We start from the raw sequence: 19,259 nt of genomic DNA on the forward strand, positions 1-19,259 counted from the left end.
GCCCCCGCGGCCGCACCGCCGAGACCCAGCTCCAAGCCCGCGGTTCTCCCACTCAGGGTGGAATCCACAGTGGGCTGTGGATTTAGCAAACACACCTTTGTGAGTAGAAACGCCGCGGAGGCACGCACAAACCCCACGGGCGCGCGCACACGGCCCACCCGGCAGCGGACGGCGCGCCAGGCGGGGGACGGCTCCTGCCCTCGCTAAGTGCGCGCTCGGGTCTTCGGCCCGGGTCCTACCCCGGCGCCCGGCTTCGCCGACTCCAGGCGCTCCGGACGCGCGCCGCGCTCTCTGCAGCCCAGGCGGCGCCCGGACGGCCGGTCCTGCGGGCCAGAGCAGCGTGGGGGGTGAGCGAGGGAGACCGAGCGAAGAGCGCAGCTCTTTGGGGCGCGGGCGCCAGCTAAAGCGGAGAAACGAGTCCAGGTCTAAACCTGGAGCCCTGCGGACATTGTTCTTTGCGCTCAGCAGAGCTTGGTCAAATCTGTGTCCAAGCCGCAGACTTAATTAGAACGTCAGAAACATCTTTACTCCTTGCCCCGCCTTCTGTTTTTACTGTAAACAGTTTTACTGATACTATCCTATTGTTGAAGATAAACTGTATCTTCTTTGACACTTTCGCATCTTCTAAGGTTGCCGGCTGCTGCCCGCCCGCCTGCCTCGCACGGATATAAAGGAATAGAGCGCTTCAGCATTTTAAAGGAAATTGCCCTTTCAGGGCTTAGGCCCCTGAGACTTTGAGCTACACTTGGGGCCTTAACCAGCCCCAGGCTACAGGTCCCTGGGGTCGGGACACTGGCCAACTTTCCATAGCTGCCTTACTCGTAAGGAAAATTTTGGTGAAATTACGTTTTTTGTACACCTGCTCCGTAATTTCTGGGCACCTCCTCAATTCCTGGGAAAAGGCCTGGGCAACAAGCCGGAAGATCTTTATGGGAAAATAGAAGGGAAGACTCTTTCCTTCAGTTGTTTAATTTCTGGATCTCTTTAAAAAATAAAAATAATTAAAAATTTTTTAAATGTAGGTGATGGAAGTTGAGAAGTAAAATACAATTTGATCTGTAGTCCTCAAAATAGTCATGATAATAAGATTTAGGTTTGTATAATGTGTCGATTAGCAAGCATTTCCACGTACATACATACATAGAGCTGAACTGGAAAGTTAAAGATGACAAAACTGGTGCCCTGAACAGGGTAAGTGACTCATTCTGGGTCATGCAGGGTGTTTGTGGAAGAGATTAATGCACATCAAACAGGAAAACAGACACCTTTGGAGGTGCCTAAGAGTTATTTCAAAAATATAATGAACCAAGGAGACTTAACACCATCCTTTGCTGGAGGGATCTAGTTTTACTCTCTAATTCAAAGACAAATCAAGAGCCTGGACCAGCTTTCATCTCTGTGGCCTCTGACATTGTGATCACTCTCCCTCCTGAACTGTCGTCCTCCCTGGGTTTCCCTGACCCTCTGCCATCCCTCCAGTGCCTCTGATTTCTCTACCTTATCTCTGAGTTTCTTTTCCTTCAAACTGTTTAACTACACCCTGCCCTACAGTCGTTCATGCTCCTCGTCTCCGTTTTTGATGACCCACCCCTGGGGCATTTTCCCAAAGTATTGTTCTCTTTAGCTCACTTTTATCTCACCACCAGGATTCCCAGGACCACCTGAAACACAAGGTACCACCTTTCTGCAGAATCCAGGTTCTCTTCCTTCCTGGGTATTTTTATTATTGTTGCCACCTGTTCCCAGGCCCCCAGCTTTTTACTTTGTCTCTGCCTTTTGCCTGCAACTCCTACAGTTTACTTGCTGTGTTGTCTATCCCAGCCCCTCTAGCTGCTCACAGTCGATTATTCCTCCTCTTCACTCAGCAAGAGCTGCTTCAGTGGTGTGTCTGTATAGCCTTTCCTCCTCCACATCATCCTCCACCCAGCTGCTGTGCTTCCTAAAGTACATTTCTGATGGTGTCACCCTCCTGCTCAAGTCTCTTTAAATGGCTCTCTGCTGCCTACTGGAAAAGGTCCAAATTCAGATCTGATCTTGACCAAACCCAACTTTGCAGCCTTGTCTTCTGCTCAAACCCAACAGAACTTCTCCCAGTCCCCCCAACCCGAATTGTTAGGTCCCAAGAGGACTTCTCCATTTCATGCATTTATTCAAGACGTTCCTGCTGCCTGAAATGTCTCTCTTTTCTCTTGCAACTTGTCAAATTCCTACCCTTCCTTCAAGGATTTGCTCAAATGCCACTTCCTTTTGGGAAACCCACCTGGATGTGTGATCTCTCTCTAGTCAAGCCCGTCTAACACTTTCTATCTTGTTTGCGACATACCATCCTGCCTAGCATCACAGCTATGTTTACACTTGCCTGAACCATTGTCTTCTCTCTCTTCCTTGCTTAGAAATTCTCTGAGGGTTAGCTTTATGCCTTATCCTTCTCTGTAGTCCCTGAATACCCAGCTCTGTACTGCAAGGCTTCCATCTCCCGAGAGCTTAGCTACACTATGAGCCAAGTGAGAAGTGAGTGATGGTATGTCATCCTTGGCTGGTGCTAGTGCCACCTCTCATTTTTTTGGTATTTATAGTGTTTTTTCTGGTGTTCATAGAAATCGTTATTAAATCACTTATAATTGCCTTTTCCAGCAGGCCTCTGCCCCAGGGACCAAATCAGGGGTAAAGCCCTCTCTAATGTTTACCATTAGGCAATGATAGGAAATCAAAGTACAGAAAGTCTACCGATTACTACATGCGGTGATTCATCATATCACATCACACCACACCACATCAGCCACTGTGGTCAGGAGCTGGGCTCCCTGGCCAACTTTATAAACAGTACTCCCAGTAGCTAAACTAATGAACACAAGGAAAGAATTCCCCAGCACCACCCAAGCACCATACCCCCCATCCAGCCCATTGCAGTCACTTGCATAGATAGCTGGATGGACAAGTAGATGGCTAAGGAATTTATTTGAGAAGGACAGTGGAGTCCTAGCCAGAGATCTACCATAGCTCTTCCACCCTCCTTTAATTTAAAAATGAAAAATTTGGACCCAAAATAATGACATGCCTATAGTCCCAACTACTTGGGAAACTAAGGCAGGAGGATTACTTGAGCCCAGGAGTTTGAGACAAGGCTAGGTAACGTTGCCAGGTTCTGTCTCTAAAAATAATAATGGGCAGCGCCTGTGGCTCAGTGAATGGGACACTGGCCCTATATACCAAGGGCTGCAGATTCAAACCCGGCTCTGGCCAAGCTGCAACCAAAAAAATAGCTGGGCGCTGTGATGGGCACCTGTAGTCCCAGCTATACGGGAGGCTGAGGCAGGAGAATAGCCTAAGTCCAAGAGCTGGAGGTTGCTGTGAGCTGTGACACCACAGCACTCTAGTGAGGGCAACAAAGTGAAACTCAGTCTCTAAAAAATAATAAAATTAAATTAAAACTTTGAATTAAATTTAGTAGCAGCTTATTGAATTCCTAGAGCAGCAGTTTTCAAAGCAAAACCCCTGGAGTGTCCCAGAGCAAAATGCATAGAACTTTGGAGCTCAGAACCAGAAATTAACACATGTAGCAAGCTCCCCACATGAGTCTTCTTTACACTAAAGTTTGAAAACTACCCGTTAGGGACAAGAACTTCACACACAGGCCCAGTGCTTAAGAGGAGGCCTGCAAAAAGAGAAAAATGATATTGCCTCATTGTTACTGCTAGTCATCTCAGCTAATTAAGACAATAATTTGCCATTAGTCGGAAGATTCCAAGACATGAAAATTGAATTAGGTATAAGGAACTTCAAGTCATTTGAAGATGGACACAGAGTCCATGAGAAAAGACTCATTTCCATTCTTTCTTTCATACTGAGATCTTTAAAGTCTTGTAAACAAAGCCACTTAAATTCCATGAAATATAGTTAAATAGCTTAGAGAAGAATAAAAGCCAAAAGCAGCAAAATTAACCTATAAACCAGGAATTATTCTTTTCTCCAGTGGAATGACAGAAAATTCTACACTGTATGGCTAAAAAGGGTCAAGAATGGTATGTTAGAGATAACATTTTATCAGTGAAAAGTGCTCACTAAAAGAAAAGAGTCTTCCTGGTCAGTTATTTCCACCAAATAGATTCTTGAGCAAAAAAAGAGGTGGGCAGGAAATGATCAACCGAAAACAATTGCTTCATCTTTGAAGTGTGAAAAAATATGCTCCGTTTTAACTTTGTTAAATCCTGGAGAAACAAGCCATTGATATCTTACTGTTAATATTTCTGTTTGTGTGTGTTAATATTTTTAAAAGTGGATATAGGCATAGTGCTTAAGTCCTTTACAGTTACTCATTTGATGCCCCAGCCCTCAACACAAGAAACAAATGAAGAAACTAAGGCTCAAGGAAATTTGCTAACTGTCCTAGCAGAAATTCAAATTCAGTCTCTCTAATTCCAAAGTGAGAACTTCTTCCATTATCCAATATTTCCCAAACTTGTGTCATAAGAATCACCCTGAGCACTTTTAAAAATATACATTTCCTTTACCTCTCCCTGGAGATTCTGATTCAACAGGGCTGGGGTGAGGCTTGGAATCTTTTTAACCCAAGCCCTATATGATTCTTCAGCATACACAAAATTGAGAAACATATTCCACACCACATTGTCACTCAATAACTCACACTATGTCACTCCTTAAAATGTGCTCTTTTAAAATTTGCTGAAATTATAGGAAACTGTTTTCAGCCACAGATCAATCATCCAATCTTTCTACCCTACTTCGAAGAACTGTTTAAATCAGTGGTTCTCAACCTACCTAATGCCACAACCCTTTAATACAGTTCCGCATGTTGTGGTGACCCCCAACCATAAAATGATTTTGTTGCTAGGAGCATGAGGAGCTGTAGTAAAGGGTTGTGGCATTAGGAAGGTTGAGAACTACTGGTTTAGATGAATGCCTTTAAAGTTACAATCTGGAATTCTGAAAATTAAATCATCACATCTCAACACATACCAAAAAATCAGATTGGCAATTTCCTTACAAATAAATTTGCTTCAAATTTTGTAATTTGAACAATTCCACCCTCAAGAAGCAAAAGGTATTTCTTTGTTTTAAATATTAGGTAATGTACTCTTGTTAATTTTTTAAGGAAAAATTTCAGCATAAATGCAGTCTATGTACAATTTAAATATTGGGGAAAGTGACCAGATTGTTATTCCATTATCTACTCCAATCCAAAATGCAATGGTGGAAGTCTTATGAAACAAAAACATCTCCAAATTGGAATGTTTCATTACATCTCAGAACAGGCTTACAACCTAGTGATAACCAAAAGAAATAGGAAATGCCACAATTATAACTTCTAGTCTTTCCTTTTGTTTTAATAACTAACTTTTTATTAAGTACAAGGTATTTTGTTACAATTGTCACAAAATAGACAAAAGAATACTATTTAATTAGATAGTGTAAACATATTTACTTTAATATTTCCCCTGTGTCAACTAGGGGAAAACTCCCACTTTTAAACACTGAAAACAGTGTTACTACAAAAAAAAAATTTAGAAAATGAATGATTTCCTCAAAATTGCATAAACCTACCAGTTTACCTCTCTGATAGGTGGGGTACAAGGAAAACACATTTAAGACATTAAATAACTACAGTATGAACATTTCTTTAAGGAGACAAAAAAATGTTCTGACATGTATGAAGCATGTTTGCAGAAAATAATGTCATTCCGAAAGGCATTTCAGAAGCGTGAGCAAAACTGATCAAACAATATTTCATTTATTCTCATTCCTATATGGAGAAGGTAGAGATAATAGAATTTTGACAACCAGGTAACTTTAGGGGGAAACTTACACCTACATAAAGACTACTTGCATTTACAAAACAAACTTGAAAATTAAGTTTAAAATGGGATTGCTAAAATTTAAACTGGATTTGTTAAGGACATTTTATTACCTACAATATTTTTATATATTCAAGTACCCACTTCCCATCACCAATAGCACCATGACAATTCAAATGTGAAAAGTGTCACCTCCACTGACTTTGTTCAGACCTGGAATACAGAAGCTCATGAAACTGAAGAGGTTTCAGCAAAAGCTCCTTTATCAGACACTTTTTATGTGAAATCTATATTAACTAACACTCCCATGGAACCATACTTACTACAGTAAAACCATGGTTACATAGAATCTTTGTAAAACCCACCCAGCACAGACATGTTTCCCTAAGAGCTGAAGATACATTTTTAAAGTACAAAAACGCTTTTTAAAGACTTACCTTGCTCAGGGATGGTGATATCCCAACATTGTGAGAGGCTGAGGTGAGAGGATTGCTTGAAGCCAGCAGTTTGAGACCAACCTGAGCAACATAGCAAGACCTTGTCTTTACCAAAAAAAAAAAAAAGTGAAAAAACTTAGGCAAGCATGGTGGCACACACTTCTGGTCCCACCTACTCAAGATGCTGAGGTGAAAGGATCACAGGAGCCTAGGAGTTTGAGGCTGCAGTGAGCTATGGCTGTGCCACTGCACTCCAGCCTGAGCAACAGAGCAAGACCCTGTCTCTTTTAAAACAAATTTTTTTAATTGTTTTTAAAACATTAAAAAGTTAACTTATTGTAAACACAATAATACCCTTAAAATATGCAAGGTTATTCATATCTAAAAGACTTGGTTGATTGCCTGTCTTTGTTTTTTATTTAGTTTTCAGTTTTTATGTTCTTTTTTCTAAATTTCTTTGAATCTCCTTCACAGTAGTGCTGTCTCCTATTACTTCTGATTATTGTCGTATAACTACCCATAATGTCCCTGCTCTCTTTCTGAGTTACTGCTCCCTCTCTGCTATGGCCTCAGAATCCAGAGAACCTGCTTCTTAAAATTGCGTGCAAAATAAAAATCAACCAAGTATTTAACGAAGATGTTCCCCTTGCTTCATATATGCATGATCTTTGTCATATTTATTTTGGCTGCTTGCAGACTTCCTGGGCCCCAGTTCGGTCCCAAATAAACGGGGGGTGGGGGGGGATAATTAGATGGCCAAACTCTAGTTTCTGAGGGGTTAATGTATAATAATTGAAATTCATGATGATGACTTTGAGGTGCCCACTGAATCATACAAAAGATAATATTTATTGAATATGAGTTGGGTTTAAAGTATTTTATGAAATTAGAACCATTGGAACTTGGTTCACTTCTGGAATCCCAGCAGAATCCCTGCTGTTCCTATGTCACAGACAAGAACTATCTGCCAGGCATCCCGGAGTGGGGAGGGTTAGGGACCTAATTCTTAACAAACCCGCCCTGCAAGACTCAAGACCAGGCATTAGGAATGACCTGGTCCCTTCCCACCTCTCCAGTGGCCTTGTACCGAGTTCATTATCTTCACTCTCTGGGGCTGTGCCAACACAGACTGCTCATTCCTGCTTTCAGTTCCTTGAACACTCACTTCCTCCAGAGGGCCTCTGCCCAAGAGTTCCTGCTGCCTGGAATGCTCTCCTTCCCCTGGCCTGCTTGGTTTCCTCCCACTCAGCTTAATCACACTTCCTTAGGAAAGCCTGGCTGCCCTGGTAGGTCAGTTCTGCCTATTATACACTCTGGCTGTTACATGTACTTCTCCTAGGAGCTCTTATCTGAGTTGTAATTTTTCATTTAGTTGTATGTAGGACAGATTACCTGTAAAATAGTAGGTGCTCAATAAATATTTGTTCACTCCACAGAAGGAAGGGAACAAGGGCACTTCAGCCAGACTGGCCTCCTCGCTGTGGTTAACACCAAGGTGTGCCAGGAGAGCAATTTCTAACAGCTAACATTCGCTTGATGGCTGCCAAGGCCCGTGGGTCTTTCCTTTCCTTTCCAGAAAAGAATAAAATCTACTTGATGAACATTCAGCAGCATAGTGTGAAGCTATTACTGCTGCATTCTGGAAATCGTTACATTATTCCAAGCAAAGAAATAAGAAAATCTTCCCAAACAAATGTCAAAAACTTTACCACACTGTCATACATGCTGCCTGTAACATTTGTCTTTTGTTAATTTTTTTTTCCTGGCTTTCATCTCAAGTGTCTCTCAAGTTTTGGCAATTTCAGTCTTCTAGTTACCATGGAAATAGGAAACAATGATTTTTTAGATATTGAGAGGGGGAAGATATCCACTGTATTGGGGTTCTAGTGTTTTCTTCCTTTGATAGTATTTGTGAATTGAGAGAATGTTGATTTGAAGGTTGTACTTCCTTGTCGTCAACAAATATTTGTTTTTGTGCCTATGATCTGCCCAGCACTGTTCTCTTCCAGGAATGCCGCCACCTCTAAACTGCCATATTAAAGATAAACATGCTCTCCCAGCTGTGGGGCTCTCAGATTTATTCTTGAGTGAAGTTCAAGTTACTGAGCATGAACTACTATCTCTAAGTGAGAACCTTTGCCTTTTCCCTCTAGGCACCCTCATAGTATTTCAGATATTTTATAAAGCTCTTTTGGACCCACCAGAAACTTGAGTCACAAAGAACCATACTACATACGCTGTCAATTTTTTTTTATTATTCTGTAATTCACAGGTAGATAAAAATGTCTTAATTTCCAGAGCAAGAAATAAACATTTGATGTTGCTTTCTTTTGTTGTTCCATAATCTTAATAGTTGCTTATATCCAAGGAAACTTAAATAACTTAAAATCCTGAAAATCTTGAAAAGGAAGAAAATAGTTTACTTATCTCCTTAATAGTCCAATGCCCATGATTATACATTCTCTCAGAATGCCTTAATTTCATTCAAACTTTGAAGCTAGACTCTATATGCATGTATAGGACTATGTAAGATTTGTTTCTTTTTGTGTGTGTGTGTGTGTGTGTGTGTGTGTGTGTTTGAGACAGAGTCTCACTTTGTCACCCTTGGTAGAGTGCTGTAGTGTCATAGCTCACAGCAACCTCAAACTCTTGGCTCAAGCAATTCTTTTGCCTTAGCCTTCCAAGCAGCTAGGACTACAGGCACCTGCCACAACACCTAGCTATATTTTTAGAGACGGGGTCTCACTCTGGCTCAGGCTGGTCTCAAATCTGTAAGCTCAGGCAATCCACCCGCCTTGGCCTCCCAGAGTGTTAGGATTACTGGCGTGAGCTACCGTGCCCAGCCTTTTGAAGTTGTTTTTTAACACATTATATAATACACCGTTTTATCATATTCCATATCTCATACCACCAGAAAGTTTCCAAGTTCCCTGCAGGGCAGATAAGGAAAACTCTAAAACCAACCCCAACCTTGTTGCTGTGTGGAAGTTCAATCTCCCTCTCCATTTCAGGGCTCCCCTTCCTGGGGAGGCATCCCCCTGACAGGTTATATCCCACGGCAACCCACTCTCCTCACCCAGACTACAATTTCTTGCCTGTAATTTGACCTTTGGAATACCCAGAAGCGGTCTCTATGAAAAAAGGATGATCGCGGCCAAGTCTCCAGACTAAAGATATTCTCCCAATTTACAATCCAACCATTAGAGACTTCATTCTTCTGCACCTTCATCAGCTCTCTTTGAGAAATATTAATATCCCCTTAGGGCTTAGTCTTGAAGTCATTATCAATATTCTCCCAAGAGGTTTTTTAACTAACTGAGTGCCAAACCCTGGTGGAACATGAAATTCAGGACAGTCCCTGGAGGGTGGTGCTAGTAAGGAGCAAGGGGCAACCATCGGAACTTTACTAATTTCACCTGGGACTTCGCACTACTCAACTCGTGGGGTGTCCTTACAGGTCCCTTTTTCCTTGTTTACCCCTTGTTCCACTTTTGTTCCTCTTGCCTAAGTTTTCCTGTGTGGGGGACTGTGTGTGACATTATCCCTGTATATGTGAATGTCTGTGTCTACGTTCCCAAGTCTGCCTTTGTTCTGACACTGGCTAGCCTAGCAGTGGGAACCATAAGAAGTTAATTCAGATTACGTGGTGGATGGTTTAGGTATTTTCAGCTTCATTAACAGCTAATCACCGCACAATGGATTACTCAACCAGGGTTTGAAATATACCTTGAAGGAAGCTTGACTAACTGGAATGGTCAAGCCAGGGGACTTCAGGAGTGTATCGGACACACACAGCTATTATGTCTTTTGTGGGAACATGCTTTTGCCTATGAACTGTCTGTGCATGCTTTGGGCAGGTGCCCTCTCTTGTTCTCCATTCCCTGCCCCACCCCAGCCTCTGCCGGGTCTGCCTTCAGGTCCTTCAGTCACAGAGCCTCCCAGAGAGGGGGAAGGACTTATTCAGGTCCAACGGCACCCTGGGAAGACTGTTCCCAGCTAGTGTGCCTGCGGGTGTGGCAGGCCAGCCAGCTGCACCCCAACAGGGTTCGTTCAGCTGAGAGGTGAAAGATGTGTAGCCAGGAGTCTTGGAAAGGTGCCACTGGGGACACAGCCAGGTATCTTGCCGCCCTCAGAACATGCTCCTCTTGCCATACCCTGAGGAACAAATTAGAACCAGTGACAGAAGTATGACCCTGCAGCCAAAGTCTTCCGTGAACACTTTTCTCCCACCGCTGAAAATAGTCTGGGGGGTTGGTTGGTGTAGGAGATGAGTTCCGCCCCCACAACTCCCACTATAGATCTCCCCTAGCTCCGACACTGGCTTTGACCAGCAAAAGTCAGGTTAGCCAAAGGAGCAGATTGGGGTAGTGTGCAGGGCGCCTGCCTCTGTGTCCACATCAAGTTTCTGTTCCTGCAGGTCTGACACAAACCACTAACTCCTCCGGCCACACAGAATGCTCTGTGGGGAGGACTAGCCCCGTTTGCCCTTGACAGGGACCATTTTCAGGGGCTAGTTGGCTTTGTCAGGGGTTTTCTCTTAACATTTATCAATGACCATTGTCAGGTGTTGCTAGGGTTGCAGGAGAAAGGGTTCACTTGATTGGCTAAGCAACTGTATTCCTTAACCAATCCAAACGCTCTGCCTGGGGGATGGGCAGGCTTAACAAGATAGAACAATATCAAGCACAAGCAGACGCATTCCGTGTACTAATAAGGCGTCTGGAAAAATGGAATTACAGAGTGCAGGAATCCCATGCCCTGTGCAGCTCCAGCCATGGTGTGGTTGCTGTTCAAAATGTTACAGCCTAAGTTTAAGTCATTCCCACTGAGTGGAGGAGATCACGATTTCAAAACAGGGCAGTAGCATTTGTAAGGAGGAAGTAAAACTCCTTGCTCATTGTGTTTCACAGCCTTCCTTAGTAAAACTGCTGAATTGTAATTTAAAATATTCCACCCTTTCAAATAAATTAAGCGCAGCCCTTAAAAACAGGAAATGAGAAAGGCGCACACACATATTGTCAACTAAACGTTCACAGTCCTTGTGTCACAAAACAAAGTTAAAAATCAGAGAATAGTCTTATGAATTCGTTTTAGAACAATGACAACAAGGGTCACCACCAAGGGAAGTGTTATGCCTCTGGCAGCGCACTCTTGGGCTGAAACCCTGAATGCTAATTAGGAAACAAATGAAAGACAAACATCAGCCTGAAGGGAAGTTTGGATCTTGCAAGATCATAGAGAGTCAGATTCAGATAACCCTTATGGTAGGAAGGACAGTAAGAGCTATGGCAGCAACCGAACCCTCCCTTCAGAAAACACAACTGCCTTGCAAGCCCAACTCTGGAATATATCAGAGCAAACGGAGCTGCAGTGCCCAAAAAAATAAGTCAAGCTTATGCATAGTACTGATTTCCCATTCAGTTATCGATATAATTACCAAACACTACATACATTTTTTTTTTGAGACAGAGTCTCACTATGTCACCCTTGGTAGAGTGCTGTGGCATCCCAGCTCACAACAACCCCAAACACTTGGGCTTAAGCAATTCTCTTGCCTCAACCTCCCAAGCAGCTGGGACTACAGGTGCCCACCACAACCCGCCCGGCTTTTTTATTTTTATTTTTTGTCGTTGTTGTGGTTGTCATTGTTGTTTGGCAGGCCCAGGCCGGGTTCAAACCTGCCAGCCCCAGTGCATGTGGCTGGCGCCCTAACCACTGAGCTGCGGTGCGGAGCCAAATATCAGCATTTTTATTGGCGGTTTTTATTTAGTCACAAGAAGAGTTCTTTAGTCTTCCTTGCCCTGCCTCTCCCTCTGCCCTCAGACCTGCGCCTTAGAAAGATGGAGCTGCCACTCAGGAATACTAGTGCAAAAGAGGGAGGGACGTGAGAAATGAGGGCCGCATAGAGAAAGGAAGAGAGGAAGGAAAGGAAGGAGGAAGAAAAGGAGGGATGGAGGGAGGGTCGGTGTGTGTTTTCTGTGCTACCAACCCCTGTTGTCGGCTTCCCCCATCCAACCCCATAGTCAAGCTAAGGAGCTTGAGCTTAGTTTCGGGCTGAAATGTTTTTTCAGGGTTCTGCACTTTACTTTCATGTACATTCTCTACAAGTAGTTCACAATGAGAGAAAAGGATAAAAAAAATTCAAGACTGAATTTTGGATAGTTTCCCCTCCCACCTCCCTTGGTATGAAGAAGAATATTCATGAGCAGAAAATGAGTTTTGAGGAGAGCTGGCAACAGGCCTGCTCCCAGAGTTGCACAGAAAGTAGAGCTTCACCATCTCCCCCACCCAAGTTGGGTCCCCACTTACTGCTCCCTACACTGCAGGCCAATGCAGCCTATCTTGATAAGACTCTGCCCTGCATTCTCCAGTGACTTCATGGAGAAATGATAACAGCAGGAATTATTATTCCAAAGGGGGAGAAACTTGGAGAGTCTGTTTGGTTAATTCTTTGCTTGCTTGTGATGCTAAATGCAGAGATATTTGTGCTGTTGGCAACAACTTAGGAAATGATTTAACCCACTTGCATAGCCAGGCATAATTTGTCATGAGGCCCTGTGATTTAAGCCCATTTAGGCCCATTCATTTCTCCTTATGATTACTCCCATCATGTTTGTGTGTTAATTCCTTAGGGCACATCTTTATTTCAGGGGCCCTGAAGTATTACTTGATATTTGTAATTCAGAATCTAGGCTTTTCCCATCCTGGTCTTATCTTCTCTGTTCAGGAACAGATCTGGAAGGCCAGAAAATTCACCACCCACCTCTAATCTGCCTACACAAGCAATTGGACCTGAAGCAGTTGGTTATGAAACTCATCATTACCCTAGTTCCTTTCCCAGCCTGGAAGGCACACCCACATAGCCATCAGTGAGGATTCTCTAGGGTTAGAACTGCCCAGGGCTTTGCGAATTGCTATTCTCTTTATATAGTTCATATTTCAAGGTAACTTACAGGGAGAATTATACAGTTAGTTGGGTTTATAAAAGTCTCCTAGATCAAAAACTTGACCTCTAATTTCAATCTGCAATCAAAGAGTAATGTTCATCCATTTAAGTTTTAACCTTTTTCTTTTCCTGAATCAGAGTCTCTAATAAAGGGAGGGAATTTTTAATGATAAAAAGTAGAAAACTGAAGAAGAGGTCTAAGGTAGCCCACAAGGAAAGAAACGGATGCAGAACATTAGTGACCACTGGGAGAAGATGGAATCAGAGAAGGGGACTCAAGGGAGTTTGCGTGAAAGTTTGAAAGACTACATTCAGCTCACACCCTCAAGAAAGTATCTAAGAGAAAGTAGGCCAAAACAACAATGAAGTTAGAGTGAAAAAGATGTGAGTTTAGTTTTCAAAATGTCATGTCTGTATTGAGTGTCCCGTTGGTTCAAACAAGAAACAAAGGGAGAAATCAAACAGCTTCACTGACAAGCAGAGCAGTTGGCAAAGGGTATGGGGTAAAATCTTGGAAAAGGCTTCAACGTGAAACTTAAAAACAGGTCAGAAGCATCACTACATCCTTTCGGCTGACCTCTGTCTGCCCAAGTTCTCCTCTTCCCATAGCAAACTATAACCATTTATAATCTGCTCTTGATTTTGCCCCAGGCCATCATTGACACCTGGGTCTTTCTGTGGATTTCTTTCTTTTAATTGTTTAAGGCTGTTCTTGGGGAGTCTGTTTTTTTTTTTTTTTTTATTCACACATGTTTCACATCATCATTATTATTATTATTATTTTGAGACAAAGTCTCACTATGCCACCCTTGGTAGAGCATCACAGCTCACAGCAACCTCCAGCTCTTGGGCTTAAGTGATTCTCTTGCCTCAGCCTCCCAAGTAGCTGGGACCACCCAGCTATTTTTTTTTGTTGCAATTGTCACTGTTGTTTAGCTGACCCAGGCCAGTTTCGAACTCACCAGCCTGGGTGTATGTGGCTGGCGCCCTACCCACTGAGCTACAGGTGCCACCATGCTTCACATTAATTATTTTTTATTTTTTATTTTTTTGAGACAGAGCCTCAAGCTGTCCCCCTGGGTAGAGTGCCATGGCATTACAGCTCACAGCAACCTCCAACTCCTGGGCTCAAGCGAGTCTCCTGCCTCAGCCTCCCAAGTAGCTGGGACCACAGGCGCCCGCCACAACGCCTGGCTATTTTTTGGTTGCAACCGTCATTGTTGTTTGGCGGGTCCGGGCTGGGGATTCGAACCCGCCACCTTAGGTGTACGTGGCTGGCGCCTTAGCTGGTTGAGCTATAGGCGCCGAGCCCACATTAATTATTTAAATATGATCTCTCAATAATATGTTTAACTTATACAAACCCACTTATTACCAGATGCCATGGCTCACATCTATAATCCTAGCATTTGGGGAGGCAGAGATGGAAGGATCCCTTGAGACACAGAGTATGAGATCAGCCTGCACAACATAATGAGATCTCCCCACCCCACCATCTCTACAGAAAAATTTAAAAGGTAGCCAAGTGTGGTGGCACACACTTCTAGTCCCAGCTACTTGGGAGGCTGAGGCAGGAGGATGGCTTAAGCCCAGGAATTTGAAGTTACAATAAGCTATGATCATGCCACTGCATTCTAGCCTGGGCAACAGAGTGAGACCTCCATCTCTAAAAAATAAATAAATAAAATTTTTAAAACCCCCACTTATTCTCATGAATATAAAGGAAGGCTGGCTTGATTCTCTACCAAGGCCATGATCAAGTGTTATTGTTTTTTGGTTTTTTGGGCTTTTTGAGACAGAGTCTCACTTTCTCACTCTTGGTAGAGTGCTGTGGCATCATAGCTCACAATAACCTCCAATTCCTGAGCTAAGCGATTCTCTTGCCTCAGCCCCCCGAGTTGCTGGGATTACAGGCACCTGCCACAATGCCCGGCTATTTTTAAAGACAGGGTTTTGCTCTGGCTCAGGCTGGTCTAGAACCTTGTGAGCCCAGGCAATCTACCCACCTGGACCTCCCAAGTGCTGGTGATCAAGTGTTGTTATTATGATGATTCTTTCCAGCCACCAAAACAGAAGTTTTCTTATTATAAAACAAAGTGAAAAGGAAGGTCTAGGCCTGGCATTTTCTCTGGGCTGCTCTTGAGAGTGTTTTACAGACCACTTGTCGTCCTCAGTTGTCCCCAGTATGCACATAGGTGGATATTTCTAAAGAAACAAACGCTTCTATTACAACGTATAGAGGATTAAACATCATACTTACTAGGAACACAGCGAAGCTTTGAATTTTCTCGAACCTACGACAGATTTGCAGAACACCACTTATTAAGACCCGTGTGCTTTGTTTAGTCCCTGAAAGCAATAACCAAAAAAGAAAAAAATGATACATCAGATTTTATTTTTAAAAAAAACTTCTCAAGAAAAGAAATCATTAAAAAATGAACAGGTAAGACATGAACTGGAAGAAAATATTTGCAAAACATAACTTTAACAGAGGACTGACACCCAGAATGTGTATTATTTCTCCTTTGAATGTGTATTATTTCTCCTTATCTATAAGGAGAAAAAAGTTTTTGAACAGACAGAAGATTTGAACAGACACTTCACAAAAGAAGATGTGTGAATGGCAGATAAGTACATAGAAATATGCTGACTGTCCTTAGTCATCAGAAAAATACAAATTAAAACCACAATGAGATATCACTACATATCCACAAAGATGGTTTAAAACGAAAAGACCAATACCACCAAATGTCATCAGGGATGTGGAGCAACTAGAACGCTCATGCATCATTTATGGTACATCCACTTTGGAAAAAGGAATAGCAGTGTCTTTTTTTTTTTTAAGTATTTTTTAAGGAGATTTTTATTTGTTTGTTTATTTGCAGTTTTTGGCCAGGAAATAGCAGTTTCTTAAAAAAAAAAAAAACCAAAAACTAAAACTAAACACACACCAGCTACGATCCAGCAATTACACAACAAGGTCTTTTCCTACAGGGAATGAAAGCACAAGTCTATCAAAAGGCTGGTCTCAGAATGGGCGCAGCAGCTTTATTCACAATAGGTCAAAACTGGATTCAGCCTAGCGCACATTGTGTTCTAGGCACTCAATGGAATATGTGCTGAGTGAAAGAAGTCTTACACACGTTTGTTCATACTATTTGATCTATTCATGTGGAATTCCAGAATAACAAAACTAATCTGTGGTGAAAAGAAATCCAAGCCTCTGGGTTTAGGAAAGGGAATCAGGACAAAGACTGACAGGAAGAAGGTATAAGGGAACGTTCCAGGGTGAGGGCAACATTGATCTCAACCCTAATAGGAGTCTGAATACACAGACACGGATTTGTCGAAGCTCCGAAACTGTGCACTTGATTTTTACATTTCAATGTATATATATTTTGTATTTCAGCTTAGTGCATATTTTAAAACATAATAAAGAGGTCGGAGTGGTGGCCCATGCCTATAATCCTAGCACTCTGGGAGGCCAAGGTGAGTAGATTGCCTAAACTCAGGAGTACAAAACCAGTCTGAGCAAGAATAAGACCCCTGTCTTTAAAAATAGCCAGGCTTTGTGGCAGGCACCTGTAGTCCCAGCTACTTGAGAGGCTGAAGCAAGAGGATCACTTGAGCCCAAGAGTTTGAGGTTGCTGTGAGCTATGACGCCAAGGCACTCTACCCAGGACAACAAAGTAAAACCCTGTCTGTAAATAAATAAATAAAATAAAACAAAAATAAAAACATAGCAAAGTGCTGACTGGGCGGGGGGGTAACCAATGTGCTATTCTAACACATGGACCTTCTTCAGTCATTTGTTAGATTTACGTGCTGTATTTTTTTTTTTTCTGTTTGTTTTCCAGACACAGTCTAACTCTTTCACCCTGGCTAGAGTTAGGTATCATCATCATAGCTTGCTATAACCTCAAACTCCTGGTCTCAAGCAATCCTCCTGCCTCAGCCTCTAGAGTATCTGGGCCTAACAGGCCCATACTAATTTTTTTTTTTTTTTTTTGAGACAGGGTCTCACTCTTGCTCAGGCTGTTCTTGAACACCTAACCTCAAGCAATCCTCCTGCCTCAGCTTCCCAGAGTGCTAGGATTATAGGCATGAACCACTGAGCTCAGCCTGAATGCTCTAATTTTTAATGTTATATTTGCAGATTATGAATAGGGAAGATAAAGGCTGGGATTGGAAGAATCTCATATATCTAACTTCTTTTTCTTTACAAATCTAGTCTTTCATATCTTTTTATTTTAGCAGAGAAAAGAAGCCAGGAAATGGTTATTAGAGAGGAAGGGAGAGGGAGAAACCCATGACCTTAAAAAACAACAACAACCGCAAAAAAAGCTCCTACTGTAAAATATTGAATATCAAGAGCAGGCATGCACTCCAGACTTGTAGAATCAAGAAATTAATGAAAACACCAAGACTGCATCCTCAGAACCACTGAGGAATGATAATTACAGACAGTATTTCTGGAGCAGACACATAACCCTGAGTCCCAGGATACCCCCTAAAGCACTCTAATAGTATGCTATTTGTGGAAGGTTTTTCCACCTTTAATAACAGAGAAATAATGTTAGAAGGAAAGAAATCCCTTATTTAGCCACTGGGGTGTCATTATTGAGCCCCAGCTGAAGGCCCCCTTAAAAGCATCCATATGGTAGAGGAACATGTTTCCCCACGAAATCAAAACTGAGTACATCTGAGACTTTTGAACATCTTTTTCCTTGGATCTTAAAATGGATTTGTGCATATTTGTGAAAAAAAAATTTTATGATGTGCTATCTTCCAAAGTGAATGGTTATTTATAATTCATAAAAGACCTGAGCACAGGAAAAATTTTCCCTTTTATTAGTCCTGTAAAGTTAGACCAGCTGATCTTTTAGTACACATTATAGACATCAAATTCTCTGTATGGTTGAAGTTCCTCTCTTCAGCCTAAATGCAAGGAGGCTCTGCTTCTGAATCTGTTGTTCAAAAGCTGGTGGGGCCCAAATCTCTTTTGATTAAATGTTAAATAAACAAAACATCACTCTCAGAGCCGGTCTCTAAAGACACAGAAGGGAAAATACTTGGAATGCTAAACATACTTTTTAAATCTTGCACAGCCTTTGTAAAACACAACAGCATATTTTCAAACGCATTTTCTTTTCACTCTCCACCATTGGTACAGACTTTGGACACAGTTGCCACATCATTTCCCTTCAGCTGCTGCTGGCCACTTGTGAGTCAGAGTTCTGATACCATGAGCAGGGTGACTCGGGTTGAAGAGTATGGGCACCAGGGACTTGGACACAGGACAGGAGCCCTGCTGCCAAGGGCTCCTGTCCAGCTGCACCTGCACCTCCCCCGCCAGTCATGATATCACAGAAAGCTATTTCCTTCCAAGAAGCCAGCTTTCTTAGCTCACCCTGACAGGGTTACATCCACCCTGGTTATTAGTGTGCTACGTACCCACATAACAGAGTCTCAGAGAATTTTTAGAGATCTAAGTTAAATCTGAAAATAGCATGTTTTTCTTTCTTCAAAGTTCCCTACTCTGTAATATTCCAGATGAGCCTTGGAAGCTCTATTATAGAAGCATGTGAAGTTAGACACTCTGCATCCTGAATTTTAAAAGCCTTGGCTTAACTCTCGGAGGCTCTCTTGAGCTCAGGAGTTTAAGACCAGCCTGAGTAAGAGTGAGACCCTGTCTCTATTAAAATCAGGAGAATTAGCCTGGCATTATGTCTGGTACCTGTAGTTCCAGCTACTCAAGAGGCTAAGGTAAGAGATTCACTTGAGCCCAGGAGTTTGAGGTACCTGATGCCAGGGCATTCTAGCCTGGGCAACAGAGTGATACTCTGTTTAAAAAAAAAAAAAATTGCTGGGTGGCGCCTGTGGCTCAAAAAAGGAGTGGGGCCCCGGGCCTATATGCTGGAGGTGGTGAGTTCAGACCCAGCCCCAGCCAGAAACTGCAAAAAAAAAAAAAAAATTGCCTTGGCTTAAAATGTAGATTGCTAACTGCCAAAAAGCTAGCTCAATTATAGAACAGGATCCTTGGCCAGAACTAATTGCCTTATT

This window comes from Otolemur garnettii, unplaced genomic scaffold (assembly GCF_000181295.1).
Source record: "Otolemur garnettii isolate 467f Iridium unplaced genomic scaffold, OtoGar3 scaffold00005, whole genome shotgun sequence".
NCBI lineage: Eukaryota > Metazoa > Chordata > Mammalia > Primates > Galagidae > Otolemur > Otolemur garnettii.